Here is a 19190-nt window from a genome sequence, read left to right as displayed (position 1 = left end):
ATCAATCTTTATGTCTCGACCATTTCGAGACTCCTCGTCATGTCCGTGATCACATCCGGGACTCCGAACTAACTTTGGTACATCAAAATGCATAAACTCATAATAACTGTCATCGTAATGTTAAGCGTGCGGACCCTACGGTTCAAGAACAATGCAGACATGACTGAGACACATCTCCGGTCAATAACCAATAGCGGGACCTGGATGCCCATATTGGCTCCTACATATTCTACGAAGATCTTTATCGGTCAGACCGCATAACAACATACGTTGTTCCCTTTGTCATCGGTATATTACTTGCCCGAGATTCGATCGTCGGTATCCAATACCTAGTTCAATCTCGTTACCGGCAAGTCTCTTTACTCGTTCTGTAATACATCATCTCACAACTAACACATTAGTTGTAATGCTTGCAAGGCTTATGTGATGTGCATTACCGAGAGGGCCCAGAGATACCTCTCCGACAATCGAAGTGACAAATCCTAATCTCGAAATATGCCAACCCAACATGTACCTTTGGAGACACCTGTAATGCTCCTTTATAATCACCCAGTTACGTTGTGACGTTTGGTAGCACCCAAAGTGTTCCTCCGGCAAACGGGAGTTGCATAATCTCATAGTCATAGGAACATGTATAAGTCATGAAGAAAGCAATAGCAACATACTAAACGATCGGGTGCTAAGCTAATGTAATGGGTCATGTCAATCAGATCATTCAACTAATGATGTGCCTCGTTAATCAAATAACAACACTTTGTTTATGGTTTGGAAACATAACCATCTTTGATTAACGAGCTAGTCAAGTAGAGGCATACTAGTGACACTCTGTTTGTCTATGTATTCACACATGTATTATGTTTCCGGTTAATACAATTCTAGCATGAATAATAAACATTTATCATGATATAAGGAAATAAATAATAACTTTATTATTGCCTCTAGGGCATATTTCCTTCATATATATGCTTGAGTACGCGCTCAAGAACTCGCCCGTATGTACGTGCGTGGCCGTATTTTTTTCCCTGTGGTTGTATGTACGTGTACAGGACTTAGACGGGGCTGCGTGAACTGCTATGTCGGGCGCTCTACAATGACACGTGCCGCTACTTACTCGGCCATGGTTCATACTTGCAAAGAGGCCGATCGACCAATATGTACGTACACATTTGCGACCAGATAGACAACGCTACGTATGCTTTGATCGGGTGGGTCCCATCGGTCAGGGAGGATAAGGACGCACTTCCTTGCGTGCGAAGATATAGTTGGTTGGTCCCAGCTGTCACGGGGAGGAATCATTTTTATTTTGCGACTAATAAGGAGGAACTTCCTTGTGTTCGAAGATGTAGCTGGTGGGTCCAGCTGTCAGCCTCACCGCCTAAAGTCCTCTTCCGATGGTTGTCCTTCGTTGACCATGTTGACCACGCTGCGCCGAGAGCACCAAGGCAGTGGATGATGGCGAGGCCTAGGAAGGGAATGACGTGAAGCCGGGGAAGATGCGGCAGTGGATGCCCACGCGGAGGGGAGTATGTGGGTTGCCTTCTTCGGCTACTATGTGAGGCTGTCGTCGCCGAAGAATAACAGGAGGTGTGGGTGACTATAGAGGGATGGCATGGCCAGCGGTGGCAGCATAGCCGGACACGGGAGGCAAGAGCAGGCGGCACGGTCGGCACTGGTTTGGGCGGCTGGAACAAGAAGACTAGAGGTTCAAGAAGCACGACGGCCGTTGGATGGACATCGTAAGGTCACTGCAGCTAGAATCATTTATATTGACTAAGTTGACAAACCCTTGGTACGCGTCAACTTAGTAGGCCCACAGGTCAGCTTCCGAAACGGTGCACCCCACATGTCAGGGGGAGGAATCATTTTTTGGGCGGCTGAAGCAAGAATATCCGAGATTGAAGAAGAAGCACGGCATCCGTTGGATGGAGATCCAATGGCCACTGCTGCTAGGACCGTGTGTTGAATATATGTTGGCAAAGCCTTGCGTACGCGTCAACTTAGTAGGCCCACAAGTGTGTGGCAGAGAACATATAGCCCATTTTCGATTTGTAAGAATGTACAGCCCATTTTTGAATTCCAATGGAATTTACTACAGCCCATTTATAGTTTGTTAAAAGTACAACCCATTTTGTAGCTAGGACAATGATTAATAATTTCAACCAACCGCTCAAAACAGAATTTAATAAAAATTTCCCACATTTTGATGGGATCTGAAATATTTTTATCACGAAATTTCTAGTCAGATTAAATATAATTTCAAAATAAATTTGTATCACATAAAAATCCAATAAAATATTGTGCGTGCAACAAGTAATGAAATTAAAATTTTCAAAATCCAAAAATAATATATTTTTAACTAATTAGGTGTTTGGTGCATTTTTTAGAGTTACAACCTAGTTTTTATTATGACATCCCATTTATTATTTCTTAATGCCCATTTTCTTGTTAAGCCTAATACATCCCTTTTAGGAAAGATTTGTATCCCAGCGGGGCGGTGAATAACAAGTTGACCTGGCCTGGGTATTCCTAAAAATAGGTATAGCTGGGCTAGCCATTTTTAGCTTGAAAAAAATTAATATCTGGGCTAGGCTAGCCTAGCTATACCTCAAGGCCTGGGCTAAATGGGCCACAGCCGGCCCAGTTGATACCCTGCTCCTCTGAACAACAAGAAAAATATCGCTCAAGAAAAACTCTGCTCACACCTCAAAAACACAAATACTATTCGAGCTGCTGGGTCTAAGCTGTCGGCCGCTCCTTATGCAATTCTCTCGTTTATTGACTATATAGGTTGACAATGGTGTGGGACCGTGATGTCAGGAAACCAGGATGAAGCAAAAAATAGTTGTATATAATAAGGAGGCACTTGCGTACGTGCGGCTATGGCCCTGGTGGGTCCCCACTGTCATCCTCTCCAATTAAAGTCATCTCCTGATTCCTCGTGTTCGTTGACCATGTTACCAACACGAGATGGCAGCACCACGGCGAGTGCAACAACTCAAAGGACAACGGAGAGGGCCTCGCGGGTCATGGGGATGGTCTAGTACAGCCCCGCTGCTCATTTAGGAAGTCGGGATCATATGGCCACATCTTTGTGACGGCATTGTCGTTCGCTTGTTCGCCGGCGATTCGTATTTCTCTGAGCCGATGCTTGTTGAGGAGACAGAGGTTGCAGCACAGGTCCTCCTGCGCTGGTAGCTCTTTCGCCATTAGGGTGTCGAACTGTGGCCACACCTACTTAATGAAAGTATGGATTGGGCGATGGCACGGCTCCTAGTCAGAAGCCATGTCCATCGTCTGATTGTCGTTGCTCAGCTAGGCGAGCTCGCTGGCAAGCCAGCATGTCCGGCTGCTGGGCCGGACTGCTGTTAAGCACGTGTCTGGCCGCCCTGGCCCACCCATACCGCCTCCCTCGCCCGCGCACACTTTTCACCTGAAACGGTCAGCGTCGCCCGTGCTGCTTCCCTGTGCAGGCGATTGCTCCGCGTCCAAACTACACAAGTGTCATCCGTCAGTCCGTCTGCCGCCCACATTAATGATACGCGGTTGCCGACACGGCTACTCCGGCGCCACCCATCCGTCCCTCTGCTGCCCACCATTGCTATATAAACTGTTGCGCCGGCCATAGCCGTAGTCATCCACCTTCGTTCCCTTTCTCCTATCCACACCACTCCCACCATGGTTTCCTCGCGCTTCAGTGCTCTTCGGGACGGGCGGACGACAGACCAAAAGGATATGGCAGCCATTGCTGCCGACTGGCTGGCCGGCAGGAAGCCAAAGGACGATGATGTCAAAATGGAGAACATGGTATTCGATGATCTGGCGCCAACCCCCTCCTCCGCGCCATCCTCGCCGGCGCATTGCACCATGACCATCGGCGAGGCCCCTGCCCAATACATGGACATGATGAGGCAGAAGCGTCAGGAGCAGTGATACGTATCCAACGTATCTATAATTTTTGATTGTTCCATGCTGTTATATTATCAATCTTGGATGTTTTATAATCATTTTATATCATTTTTTGGTACTAACCTATTGACATAGTGCCAAGTGCTAGTTGCTGTTTTTTCCATTTTTTTACATCACAGAAAATCAATACCAAACGGAGTCCAAATACCACGAAACTTTACGGTGATTTTTTATGGACCAGAAGACACGTAATGGGCCCTGGCTGTGCCTGGCGGGTGCTCCAAGGAGAGCACAACCCACCAGGGCGCGCCAGGGAGCCCGGGCGCGCCCTGGTGGGTTGTGCCCACCTCGGGTGCCCCCGGACCGCCTCTTTGCTCTATAAATACCCCAATATTCCCAAAACCCTAGGGGAGTCGACAAAATATTTATCCTGTCGTCACAGAGTCCAGAACCACCAGATCAAATCTAGACACCATCTCGGATGGGGTTCACCATCTCCATTGGTGCCTCTCCGATGATGCGTGAGTAGTTCTTTGTAGACCTTCGGGTCCGTAGTTAGTAGCTAGGTGGCTTCCTCGTTTGCTATTTTTCTCGAAAGAAGCCACTAGTGAAACCTACGGCCCCCGGGTCTCTTTCTCATATATTTGCCTTTGCGATCTACTTTTCCTTTGCATTCATTTTCAGATCTATTAGTCCAAAAATGTAAAAATACATTGTTGCACTTTATTTTATTTGCGATATTCAATCTATTAAAACTTTATCCCATCCGCCCACCAATTTCTGGCGCCGTTAACCGAAAGGGATTGACAACCCCGTTTACACGTCAGGTTGTGAGTGGTTGTTATTTGTGTGCAGGGGCTGTTAACATTGTGTTGCTTGGTTCTCCTACTAGTTCGATAACCTTGGTTTCATATCTAAGGGAAATACCAACTGCCGTTATGCTGCATCATCCCTTCCTCTTTGGGGAAATACCGACGTAGCTTCAAGCGACATCAAAAGGAATTTCTGGCGCTGTTGCCGGGGAGGATCTTCAACATATACCAGGTTCCTAATCACAAATCTCATCTCCTCGCAATTTACATTATTTGCCATTTGCCTCTCGTTTTCCTCTCCCCCACTTCACAAAAATTTGTTATTTTATTCGCCTCTCTTTTTTGTTCGATGTTTTCTTTGCCAGATCTGTTTTTGAGTGCAATCTTGTTGTGTGGTCATCATGACTCAAGAGAACAATAGGTTATGTGATTTCTCAAATACCAACAACAATGATTTTATCAGCACTCCGATTGCTCCTCCTGCCACTAGTGCGGAGTCCTGTGATATTAATACTGCTTTGCTGAATCTTGTTATGAAAGATCAATTTCTGGTACTTCTAATGAGGATGCCGCGTCCCATCTTAATACCTTCGTGGAATTATGCGATATACAAAAGAAAAAATATATGGACAATGATGTGATGAAGACGAAATTATTTTCATTGTCTTTGCATGATTCTACAAAATTTTGGTTCTCTTCTTTGCCTCGCAATAGTATGGATTCTTGGAATAAGTGTAAAGATCCTTTTATCACTAAGTATTTTCCGCCCACAAAAATTATTTCCCATAGAACACAGATCATGAATTTCAAGGAACTTGAACATGAGCATGTTGCACAATCTTGGGAAAGGATGAAAATGATGCTAAGGAATTTCCCAACTCATGGGTTAAATCTTTGGATGATCATACAAAAAATTTATGCGAAGTTGAATTTTGTTTGTCGTAATCTTTTAGATTCCTCCGCGGGTGGTACTTTTATGGAAATTACTTTGGGTGAAGCTACCAAATTGCTTGATAATATTATGGCAAATTATTCGCAGTGGCACACCGAAGAGCTCCTACTAGTAAAAAAGTTAATTTGGCTAAAGAAATTTCTTCGTTGAGTGAAAAAGTTGATGCTCTTATGAAAATGGTTGCTAGTAGAAGTGCTCCTATTGATTTTAATGATATGCCTTTGTCTACTTTGATTGAGAAAAATAGTGATGCCATAGATGTGAATTTTATCTCTCGAAATAATTTCAACAACAATGTTTATAGAGGTAATTTTAATCCTAGGCCTTTTCCTAGTAATTCCTCTAATAATTATGGTAATTCCTATGAAAATCAATCATACAATAATAATAGGAACACCTCTGATCTTGAGAATAATATTAAAGAATTTATCAACACGCAAAAAGTTTTCAACACTACCATAGAAGAAAAGTTGAATAAAATTGATGATTTGTCTAGAAGTGTTGATAGAATTTCTCATGATGTGGAAAATTTCAAGATGAAAATTTTTGTGCCTAAGGTTGATGAATCAATTAAAGCTCTTTATGTTTCTATGAATGAAAGTAAGAAAAGAACCGCTATGCTTAGAGCTAAAAGAGAATTTTTAGAAAAAGCGTTTTCTAGTGATTTATTTCGCAAAAGTGATGAAGATCTTAAAATGATTGGTATTTCTTCTATTGATTCCTTATTTAGTGAAGTTAAGATTGATAAAAAGGGAATGGAGAAGAGTCAACTTAAGTTAGAAGGCATCCCAATATTTAGGAGGGTGAAAATCTTGTTGAGGAAATTGATGAAAGTGGGTATGAAGAGGTCAAAACTTTAACTAGTGATGTGCCCACTCTTTTGGATTACAAAGACTTTAATTATGATAGTTTCTCTTTGATTGATTGTATTTATTTGTTGCAATCCATGATAAATTCACCCCATGCTTTTACTAAACATATTGTTGATGCTATGATGAAAGCTCTTGAAGAAAAATTTGAATTAGAAGTTTAAATTCCTCGAAAATTGCATGATGAATGTGAACCTACTATCAAAGTCAACATTAAAAATTATGAGTGTTTTGCTTTGTGTGACTTGGGTGCTAGTGTGTCTACAATTCCAAAATCTTTATGTGATGTGCTTGGTCTTACCGATCTTGAATCATGCTCTTTAAATTTGCACTTGGCGGATTCTACTATTAAAAATCCTATGGGAAGAATTAATGATGTTCTTATTCTTGCAAATAGGAATTATGTGCCCATACATTTTATTGTTCTTGATATTGATTGCAATCCATCTTGTCCAATTATTCTTGGTAGACTGCTTTTACGCACTGTCGGTGCCGTGATTGATATGAAAGAAGGCAATATTAAGTTCCAATTTCCTTTGAGGAAGGGTATGGAACACTTTACTAGAACTAGAATTAATCCACCCTATGAATCAATCATGAGGGCATCTTATGGATCTCGAACCAAAGATGACAAAACTTAGATCCTTGCTTTATGCCTAGCTAAGGGCGTAAAACTATGTCGCTTGTTAGGAGGCAACCCAATGAATAAAATTTATTTTTTCTTTTTGCTTCCTATTCTTGTGTGTTAGCACAATTATGCTATTGTTATGATTGTGTTTTTTATGTTTTAATTAGTGTTTCTGTCAAGTAAAGCCATTAGGATCTTCTCGGGTGATAGTTGTTTGATCTTGCTGGAAAAACTGAAACTTTTGCGCTCACCAAAATAATTCTCATTTTTTACCAGAGAACGATAAAATACCCTTGCTCAGGTCGTCCTAATTTTTTAGAATTTTTGGAGTTCCAGAAGTTTTCAAAATAGTTAGATTGCTGCAGACTATTCTGTTTTGACGGATTCTGTTTTCTTTGCATTGTGTGCTTATTTTGATGGCTCTATGGCTTTCTTCGATGAGTTTTTTCCATAGAAAAGTTGGAATACAGTAGATATTATGCAAAAAACAAAATATGAATTGGTTTGGTACAGTACTCATAGTAGTTATTTGCTTTCTTTTACTAACGGATCTCATGAAGGTTTTGTTGAGTTTTGTGTGATTGAAGTTTTCAAGTTTTGGGTTATCTTACGATGGATGAAGGAATAAGGAGTAAGAAGAGCATAAACTTTGGGATGCCCCGGCATCCCAGGCTATTATCCAAAATTGAGCAAACAAATAAGCTTGGGGATGCCCCCGAGTGGCATCCCCTCTTTCTTCTAACGACCATCGGTATTTTACTCGAAGCTATATTTTTATTCGTCACATACTATGTGTTTTGCTTGGAGCGTATTGTATGATATGAGTCTTTGCTTGTTTTATTTTGTGTTTTAAGTCTTGATTCCTTGCTGGACACACCTATTTGAGAGAGCCAAAATTATGTCATGACTTGTTAGAATTGCTCTCTATGCTTCACTTAAATTTTTATGAGCTATGGACTTGCTCTAGTGCTTCACTTATATCTTTTTGAGCACAGTGTGCTTTAGTATTTTTGAAGAAATGCTCTCTTGCTTCACTTAGAATTATTTGAGAGTTAGTAAAATTTTCAAGAAATTCTCTCTTGCTTCACTTAAATTAATTTGAGAGAAAGAAAGAAATATTATGCTCATGATCTTGACTTATATTTGTTTGAGCTTGTCAAAAGCAACACATAAAAATTAGTCCCAAAGTGATAGATATCCAAGAAGGATATAATAAAAACTTTCATGAAGATCATTGGACAAAATAAACTTGATTCTTAGTAATAGTTTTGAGATATGATGATGTGATACGTGAGTTATGTTGATGAGTAATTATGCTTTAGTAAGAATACTGGTGTTAAGGTTTGTGATTCCCTATGCAAGCATGAAAGTCAATAATTATGCAACAAAATTATATCCTACTTGTTGTGCATTATTCGGTAATTATGCTTAATGCTCGCTTTTGAGATTATCCGTTTCTTGGCTGGTCGCTTCTCAATCTTTTGCTAGCCTTCATTTTGCACTAAGTATGATCTCTACTTGTGCATCCAAAAACCTTTAACCCAGTTTTGCCACATGAGTCCGCTATATCTACATATATGCGGTATTCTTTTGCCGTTCTAAGAAAATTTGTATGTGCCATCTCTAATTTTCAAAATAAACTTCTCTTTTGTGTGTTCGTTTCGCTCGTGGAGTGGTGAGGGGTGGCTAATATTTTCCATGCTAGATGGGTTATTCTCAAGATGAGTGTTTATTCACTTGTCATTGCACGAGAGTAAGGCAAACGTATTAGGGATGCCCAGTCCCGAAATGAAAAATGAATTTACTTTATGTTGTCAAATAATAAATTCCTCGAGAAGTGTTGGTATGGAGGGCAACCATGGATACGACTAGCCATGGAAATGAAAGTATGGTTGAAAAGGGAATAAACTTTATTTTCTGTTTGGGAACCACCTCTGATATATCTAGCATGGAAAGTGTTGGGAACTCTAAGTCGTTTTCGTTGGTGGGAAGGATACACCTCCCAAAATGTTTTTACCTCTAAGTTTTTCGCTTTGAGCTCTGGCACCTCTACAAATCCCTACTTCCCTCTGCGAAGGGCCACTGGTGCGCGTCGGTCCTAAACAAACGGTTTTAACCCCTTTCCGCGACGGCATATGGAACCGTCTCCAAGTGAGTGCGGGCGATAGGGGGGTCCTTCCCACACGACCCAGAAACCATCAGGGATAGGGAGCCTTGATGCATACCGTTGTCCCTATATAACCGTTTCCGATATCTCGAATATCCCAAATGCTTCATCCTTGCTACTCGTTTGTGCTCACATTGCCATCGCAGTCGGAGTTTTGTGGTTCTGCCTAAAACCAGACAGATTCTAGGCATGGGAGCTTTCCAGGCAGATTCCAGGCACGGGAGATTCACGATGTCTGGCACATCACAAACAGTTCATGATTATAAACCGTGTACGATAGGTAGACAATCAGACACATTTAGTTTTCCCACACCATATGTGATAGTGTTTGACATCACACACGCTTTGCGAACGGCAACTGTGTGCATGCTTGCACACGTTTCCTCTCTGTGAACCGTCTCGAATTATGGTGTATATAGCAAACGTTTGTGTTTTACCAACTATGTGTGCCGTAATGACCTGCACAACGTAATTTTGCCCTAATTTAATTGCTGCTATTTAAAATTGTACCTAATTTAAACTTGAAAGTAGGTTATAGCTTTGTTCATATCCATCAGGTTCACAAAACGAATGCATTATTCGATTCATAGGTACATATGTTTAAGAATTACAGAAGCACCAAATAAAGAATGATGTACCAGGGTTCTATACTTGTACTATTACAGATGGTAAAGAAAGAGGTGACAGACATTCCAGTTGCTGAACAAGGTGAAGCGGAATGGCCCTATTGTGCTCTCCTGGATGCAGAAGGCATGCAGGACTCTAGTCCAACCCCTTGTGATGGCCGGCCGCCAATCATATAGTTTGAGAGGTAATATTGAGTAAACTGCTTCAGGATCCACTGCAAAAGAAAAAAGAATCGGATATTTTCATCTAACACAACTCATTACGGGCGGTAAAAAGAAGGCTACAGGGTTCTTACTTACCATCCTGCAGTTCACTGTTGTCTTGCATAAAGTGTAAACAAATAGTTCGATTGACATATTTTGACCCATTTTAGTAACAATCTTTATCAGTTTCCTCACTTGATGATGGTTCATGAATATCTCATTGCCCCATACACAGAAAAGGTCGAAGTTTGGATCTTTGGCAATGATATATATACCTAAAAGCACCAAGTTAATATTAGAAGCTAAACAACAATTGAAAAATGATGTAGTACAACACTCCATCCATCCCATTATATAAGATTTTATTACATATATATCTAGACATCATCAGTACATTAAGGTAACACTCTTCCTTGTTGCTATGTAGCCTGGGATTGCATATTTAGTCATTCAGTACAATGCATGTTGCTAAACAACAATTGAAAACGAAAAGGCATGTTAACTTCAATGTCATTAACAACAACCAAATATCATAATTCATAGTGGTATTGTTGAAACTTTTATTGATGAAATTGAACTGCACAGCAAATAGTTGCACATATAGAGCATCACACTGTGAAGAACTGAAATAAACAAGTCATAAGGACATCTCTAGGTGATCCTTAAAAAGTTAAAGGACTAAAACCCTTAGTGGATATATATATACTCCAGCAATTTTTGGCCTTTTCTAGTCGATCCCCTAAACTTAAGGTTGTAAACTTCAATTTGATCAAGTTCAAAGCAGGTTCAACCGAAAGTAGCATGCATTCAAACATAACCATACATAGTTTTGCATAGCCGAACATAAAACATAACTTTAAACTAAGCTAAACTACTTTCGGTCGAAGTAGAGGTCGAGCCAATCCTTCCTCGTCATGTACAGTGTGCCGCGAGCCAGGTTCAGGCCAGTACCGTCGTCGGGGTCGTTGGGGAAGGCACTCCTCCACTCGTCGATGTCGATCTCCTCGTCCTCGGGGCCCACCTCAACACCCTCCACGCCGCCTCCTTCGACCTCATCATCAGAGGAGAGAGCGATAACCTCGTCGCCCTCTGTGTCGCCGTCCTTGCTGCCTTTGATCTCGTCATCGAAGGAGAGCGCGATAACCTAGCCGCCCTCCGCGCCGGCAAAGATCACCTGCTCCGCCTCCACGAGCTCCGGGTGCTGCTGGCGAAGCTCTTGCATGTAGGCCTCGTCGGCGGCCTCGGCCTCGAGACGCTCCCATGCCTCACGGTCCTCCCGCGCCATAGCCGAGCTCACCACCCCTGGCTCCGGTGGAACGAGGTGGACCGGACGTGTGCCAAAGGGGAAACCGAGCCTAGCCGCCGCGCCATGGTAGCATACCTGCCAGCGGTCGTACTCCATGGCCGCGAGCTCGGCCATGTGGAAGCTACCGAGACACTTGTGGGTGTGGGTCTCTCGATATGTAATCTCGGTGACCCACATCCCCCACCATCGCTGCCGGACCCCGAGGTAGGACTTCGTCTGCTACCGGGTCTGGGGGAGGACGAAGAAGTCCTTGACCCGGCGTAGGGGCACGGCGGCGGGCGGATCGGGGGACCGGCGACGGTGGATCGGGCCCGCGGAGTACCACGGGAACACCTCGGCAGCCACCTCGCCGGCGTCAGGTGAAAATGCCGCAATAAACCTCTTTTTGGCCATTGCCTACTCGAGCTCCCTGGCACACAGGCAGAGGTTGCGGATGGAGGCGCCGACGATGGCGGTGACTGATGTCTACTACACAACCTTCTTCTTGTAGACGTTGTTGGGCCTCCAAGTGCAGAGGTTTGTAGGACAGTAGCAAATTTCCCTCAAGTGGATGACCTAAGGTTTATCAATCCGTGGGTGGCGTAGGATGAAGATGGTTGAGGGAGTCCTGGACTAAGGGGTCTTCGGGCGTCCGGCCTGTTATCCATGGGCCGGACTGATGGGCTGTGAAGACATGAAGGCCGAAGATTATACCTGAGTCCGGATTGGACTCTCCTTGGCGTGGAAGGCAAGCTTGGCGACCGACTATGAAGATTCCTTCTTATGTAACCGACTCTATGTAAACCCTAGATCCCCCCGTGTCTATATAAACCGGAGGGGTAGTTCGAAAAGGACACATTCATTACCATAGTCATATAGGCTAGGCTTTTAGGGTTTAGCCATCACGATCTCATGGTAGATTAACTCTTGTAACACCCATATTCATCAATATCAATCAAGCAGGACATAGGGTATTACCTCCATAGAGAGGGCCCGAACCAGGGTAAATATTGTGTCCCCTGTCTCCTATTACCATCGATCCTAGACGCACAGTTCGGGACCCCCTACCCGAGATCCGCCGGTTTTGACACCGGCATTGGTGCTTTCATTGAGAGTTCCACTGTGCCGTCCGCGAAAGGTTCGATGGCTCCTTCAATCGTCTACAGCAACGTCGTCCAGGGAGAAACTTTCCTCCCCGGACAAATTTTTGTGTTCGGCGGCTTCGTACTACGGGCCAACTCGCTTGGCCATCTGGAGCAGATCGATAGCTACGCCCCTGTCCACTGAGTCAGTTTTGGAAGCCTGAACTATGTTGCGGATATCTGTGGAGACTTGATCTTCAATGGATTTGAGACCGCAGCGATCGCTCCCCCTCGGTCCGATGAACATGACCTAAATCTGTCACCGGATCACATCCAGCGGATGGTCCGTGCTGCTGCAATGGCCTTGGAACCGAAGCAAATCGTGCCATCCGAAGCCATAGAGTCCCCAGTGTTGGAGCCGCACACAGACTCATCACCCCGCGATATCTATGTCAATGGAACTCCGGACTTGTTTCCAGCTATGAGTTCCAAATCGGGTACGCCTGTAGACACCGAGCTGGATCGGTTATCAATTTTTGAATTTAGCTCCACAGACATCTTCCAGCATTCACCCTTGGGTGATGTACTAAACTCTTTAAAGAACCTGTCCTTAGAGAAGGACTCATAGCCGAACTATGTTCGGCTCGAGCCATAGGCTGATGATGGGAAATTTTGTTTCCCACCCGCCACCCACTTCATAGCCACTATCGATGATTTAACCGACGTGATCGATTACAGCTCCGAAGACATCGACGGTATGGATGACGATGTCGACTAGGAGCAAGGCCAAAACCCGCCATTTACTGGACGTTGGACGGCCACCTCTTCCTACAATCTGTACATGGTCGACACACCTAAAAAAGCTAGCGACAATGACAAAGGACATCCAGTTGCGAATAAACCTCCTGAGACACAGTCCAAGCGCCGGCACCCTAAATGCCGCTCTAAGCCTCATCGCTCAAACGATGGGAATACTGGCACCGGAGAGAATAGCACTCCGGGTGACGCCGAAAATAATGAAGACCCTGTTGGGGCTGCATCCGAACAGGAGGAACAAGACAACAGGCAAGATAACCCTGATAATCAGACCATGCCCAATGACCCAGACGATGACAGTTATCGTCCAGTCTCCGAGGATGATGAGAGCCTCAGTAATGAGGACTTCATCATACCTAAGGCACCCCTCGAGTAGGAGCGCTTCAAGCGTCAGCTAATAGCCACCGCAAGAAGCCTGAAGAAGAAGAAGCGGCAGCTTCAGGCCGATCAAGACCTGCTCATCGATAGGTGGACTGATGTCCTGGCAGCCGAAAAATACGGCCTCACGCGCCCAGCCAAGAGTTACCCAAAGCGTAGACTGCTACCTCAGTTTGATGAGGAGGCACTAAATCCCATACCTCCCTCACGCAATGCGGACCGACCACCACGCGGTCGAGATAGTGCGGTGAACCGACCACCCCGCGGTCGGGATAAAGCGGCAACTCAGGCCGAACAACAACCCGCCCCACCACCTTGTAAAAACAGGGACAGAACAGCTCGGGACCTTACATACGACCTTCGGCAGGAGCTGGACAGCAGAGCAGAACACACCAGATCAATCTACGGATCGCGAGGACGCTTCCCAACTCAGGATGACGGCTACCTATTCGGGCGTGACAAACCTAGTCACACCTGGGCCAATAACCGCAGACGCACTCCATCGGAGGTGCGCTATGATGCGGCTCGATATAGAAGCTCCGCACACCCTCTCTGCTTCACAGACGAGGTGCTGCATCATGAATTCCTCGAGGGATTCAAGCCCGTCAATATTGAATCATACAACGGAACAACCGACCCCACAATATGGATTGAGGACTTTATTCTCCACATCCACATCGCCAGGGGAGACGACCTCCACGCCATCAAATACCTCCCACTAAAACTCAAAGGGCCAGCTAGACACTGGCTGAATAGTCGGCCCAAGAATTCCATCAGCAGCTGGGAGGATCTGGAAGAAGCCTTTCTTGACAACTTCCAAGGTACATATGTCCTGGCCACCCAGTGCCGATCATTTAAGCCACATAGTTCAACAACCTGGAGAATCAGCCAGAAAATTCTGGACTAGGTTCCTCACCAAAAAGAGCCAGATTGTTGACTGTCCGGATGCCGAAGCCCTAGCGGCGTTCAAACATAGCATCCGTGACGAACGGCTAGCACGCCACCTCGGCCAAGAGAAACCAAAGTCCATGGTACCCTTACGGCACTCATGACCCGCTTTTGCGCGGGAGAGGACAGCTGGCTGGCTCGTAGCAAAAACACAGCCAGCGAGACAGGCCCCTCCGAGGCCAAGAACAGCTCCGAAGAGATCCAGCGCAACAGACACAAACGTCGAAGCAATGGCGACAACACTGATGACACCACAGTTCACGCCGGATTCAACGGCTCCAAATCCGGCCAGCGAAAGAAGCCATATAAAAGGAATGGCGGAGGACCATCCAGCTTGGACCGCATACTCGATCGTCCATGCAAAATACATGGCACCCCAGACAAACCGGCCAACCATACTACCAGAGATTGTCGGTTCCTTAAGCAAGCCAGCAAGGTAAATAGCGGAAACAAGAAAGGGGAATCGCAGAGCAAGGACGAAGACGAGGAACCTCGGCAGCCGAACAACGGGGGCAGAAGAAATTCCCGCCTCAAGTCAAAACGGTGAACATGATATACGCTACACACATCCCCAAAAGGGAGCACAAGTGCGCACTTTGGGACGTGTACGCGGTAGAGCCAGCCGCCTCAAAATTCAACCTATGGTGGTCATTCCCGATCACCTTCGATCGTAGTGATCATCCAACTAGCATCCGTCATGGTGGTTCGGCCGATTTGTTACTGGACCCAATCATCGACGGATTTCACATGACAGGAGTCCTAATGGACGGTGGTAGCACCCTCAACCTGCTCTATCAGGATACAGTACACAAAATGGGCATTAATCCCTCATGAATCAAGCCCATGATAACTACCTTTAAAGGAGTTATACCAGGCGTGGAAGCCCGCTGTGTGGGCTCGATCACGCTGGAGGTGGTCTTCGGTTCCCCAGATAACTTCCGAAGTGAAGAGCTAATCTTCGATATCGTCCCCTTCCACAGCGGCTACCACTTACTGCTCAGACGAACCGCGTTCGCCAAATTCAACACGGTGCCACATTATGCTTATCTCAAGCTCAAGATGCCCGGTCTACGCGGTGTCATTATGGTAAATGGAAACACGGAACGTTCCCTCTGTATAGAGGAACATACTGCAGCCCTAGCAGCAGAAGTACAGAGCGGCCTTCTAAAGCAGCACCATAATCCGGCCGCCGAACCCGTGGACATCGTCAAGAAGGTCCGGACTACACTGCAAAACGGCAGTTCGGTTCATCAAGAGCTGAATTAGTAAATTCGGCCTCCGTCCCAGCCCCGGTGAGGAAGGAGGCACCCGTGCTGCGCGTACATAATTACGCACTCAAACCTCATGGGTACTGATGGAGGCATAACTCGCTCGCGATCCATAGTGCGGCTTGACTGACCCTGGGATTTGCACGCCTTTATTTTTTCTTTCTATTATCACGGGTCTTTTCTCTTTTCTAGGTCTATATGGATGACCCGCTTACAGAACACACCAAGGAGGCAAGAAGCTCTGACATACAAGGGAATCCCCAGGTGGTCTCTATTAAATGATTGCCAAACTTGTTTTACATACCCGCACGTAGCTCGGCCTTGGTTACGACATGTCGAATAGCTTTACTTGCTTATCACATTACTCGCACAAAGTACGCCTTGAAGTACTAATTACATCACAATGATTGATAAATGGTGGCGTCAGCTTATTACTTAATTTTTCCTATTTCCTCAACTTTATGTATATTATATATTACACGCGTACACTATGGTACGTATTACTACATCAGGGGCTTCATTACACCCTGTTCTATGGCAACAAAAGTTCGAACACTTTTTCTAGTATAGTTCGGCACCCCGAACTTATAGCACTATATGCATTGGCCCCGAATCATGTCTTTGGTCAATAGTTGGGTTGCCTGGCTCCTGTGCTTACTACCCTACGCTTCGCTATATCATCTAGGGTAGTAAAGGGATAACTACTATGATTGTGTCCCGGATCTTCCGTACGAGAACCTCAATAGAGAAAGCCGAAAACTGACTGTCATGATGCGGTGATAGCCGGTCAACTGTTCGAGAGGTTCCAAATCATTAGAGATTTTTACCGCTTCATGCGAAGAGTCGGTCCCTCTGATTAGGCGTGTATAACGCCCCTCGTTCGGCCTTCCGAATACTAGGGGCTTCGCCAACCTTTTTCAAATTTTCAAACTCATATGGCTAAGTGAGGGCGGTAAAGGCCGCATAGTCTAATTGCCTTGTTCGTTGCACTAAACACCTCCTTTAAGGACCAGAATGTGGAGTAAAGAGTGTTTAGATTTATCCCGAACAACCCCGTACTATCTACGTGGGGGCAGAAGCCGATGACTAGTCAACTCTCAGATTTCATAAACGACCGCACAGGAGGTAAAATGTAAATCATAAGCATTATAATACATACATCACTACTCCAAATTACAGGACAAGATAATACAAATGTTCTCATGGTAAAATGACATCCTTCGAACATTGTTCCGCCATAAGGCGGGACCCCTCCAGGACGCCATCAAAATAGAGCTTGGGTCGATGATGCTTTTCGCCCTTCCCGCGGCCCCTCGGTCATCAGCTTCTTGGCATCCAGCTTTGCCCAATGCGTCTTGACGCGGGCAAAGGCCATATGCGCACCTTCAATGCAGACCGACCACTTCACGGTTTCGAGTCGCGGACAGGCATTTACAAGCCGCTTAACAAGTCCGAAATAGCTACAAGGTACAGGCTCGGCAGGCCACAGCCGGACTATCAGGTCCTTCATGGCTAGCTCTGCCGACTTGTGCACCTCGACCAACTGCTTCAGCTGGTCGATGAATGGCAACGGATGTTCGGGTCCAAGATACTGAGACCAGAACAACTTCTCTGTAGACATACCTTCTTTGGCTCTGTAATACTCGGCAGCATCCGATATACTACGCGACAGATCCGCAAACGCCCCTGGAAAACCCGAATTCAGATAAGTACATGGAATGTTTCTTTTACATACTTGCTTTGCATGGTGAAAAAATTACCCGTCGTAATCTCCTTGGCCACCTGAATTTCCTGGATGGTGTTCTGGGCTTCGGCTTGTGCATCCAGTGCGCTCCGGCGGGCCGTCACCAGTTCGGACTTGCGCCTTACAATCACGCTCCAAGGACTCAAATCTCTTGGTCGTTTCCTGGAGCTGTTGCTGCGCCTCGCCGACCTAGGCCTTGTGCTTCTCACTCACGGCACGCTCCTTGGCCGCCTCGGCCAGCGCCTTCTTGAGGGTTGCCACCTCGGTCGTGGCCCCAAATAAAGTTCACGGCAACTCAGTCTGGATGGACTTTTCATTTTTTTTCTTAAAAGGTACCAGGAGATCAGCACATACCTTGGCTATCCTCTAGCTGCTTCTTTACGAGGACGAGCTCTTCCTCGGCCCGCTCCAGTTTCCGCTTCAGTTCGGAGACCTCTACAGCCTGAGCGGTGGCAGCCTGTAGCGACACCTGCTTATTCACAAAGACAACTTATGTTAGACTCCTGCGATTTTTTTCTCTTCGATCCTCTATTCGACTTCTTCTTTCCGGACACCAAACAAAGCATCAGGGGCTACTGTCTATATTGTGATATTCTTCTTACAAACGCATTACTTACCTCAAAGCCTGATAGAAGGCTAGTGCAGGCTTTGGTCAGTCCGCTTTTCACGAACTGGACCTTCTCTATTACCGTGCCCATAAGGGCGCGGTGTGCATCCATAATAGAGGCGCCTCGTAGCGCCTCCAGCAGGTTATCCGGTGCCTCTAGTTGGATAGAGGTCACCAACGGAACAGGCACACTCCCTCCTCTCGGAGCATGCCGTTCGCTGGACTCCGGAGCCACATAGGTCTCCGGAATGGTACCCGGCTCAGGTCTGAAGGGAACCCGGCCCCTGTCACCGGTCCTCACAGGGGCTTTCCCCCCATGCGTCCGACAATTGAGGAATCGTCCTGGGGCATCGCCCCGACGATCTCCGGAAGCCCCCCCGGTCGGGGATGATCTTTTGCGACACCACCTCGTCGTCACCCTTGGGAGAGATGGAATGAGCATGTGGCGGAGAAATGCTAGCCATCTCCTTGGAGTCTAGCGATCCCTCGCACGAAGATCGCGGGGAGCCATCACGCGCTGGACTGCAATAACAAGGTTTATCAATATTCCAAACCGGGAAAGCTAGATGTTTTCGGATCCTGGTACTTACAAGGCGGCCTGAGGCTTGGTCCAACGAGGTCGCTCTGGACTGCTGTCCACATCCCACACGGAGTTATCCGCGTGGGAACCTCTAACCCTTTTAGGCGCTCCTGCCTCCGGATTTGTGGAGGCCGCTCTCTTCTTCCTCCCGACTTCAGGTGGGGAGTCTCTTTCTTCTTCCTCCTCGTCATCGTCGGCGGCGGACAAAGAGGAAGTCTCGTCTTTGGGCATCATGTCCGGAGCGCCTTTTCGGTGAAGGCCCTTCTTGGCCCCTTTGGCCGCTTTCTTGGCCGTCTTCTCCGGCACCTCATAAGGTGC

Source organism: Triticum aestivum, chromosome 2A, assembly GCF_018294505.1.
Source record: "Triticum aestivum cultivar Chinese Spring chromosome 2A, IWGSC CS RefSeq v2.1, whole genome shotgun sequence".
In the NCBI taxonomy this organism is placed as follows: Eukaryota; Viridiplantae; Streptophyta; class Magnoliopsida; order Poales; family Poaceae; genus Triticum; species Triticum aestivum.
Note: the sequence above shows the minus strand (reverse complement) of the source record.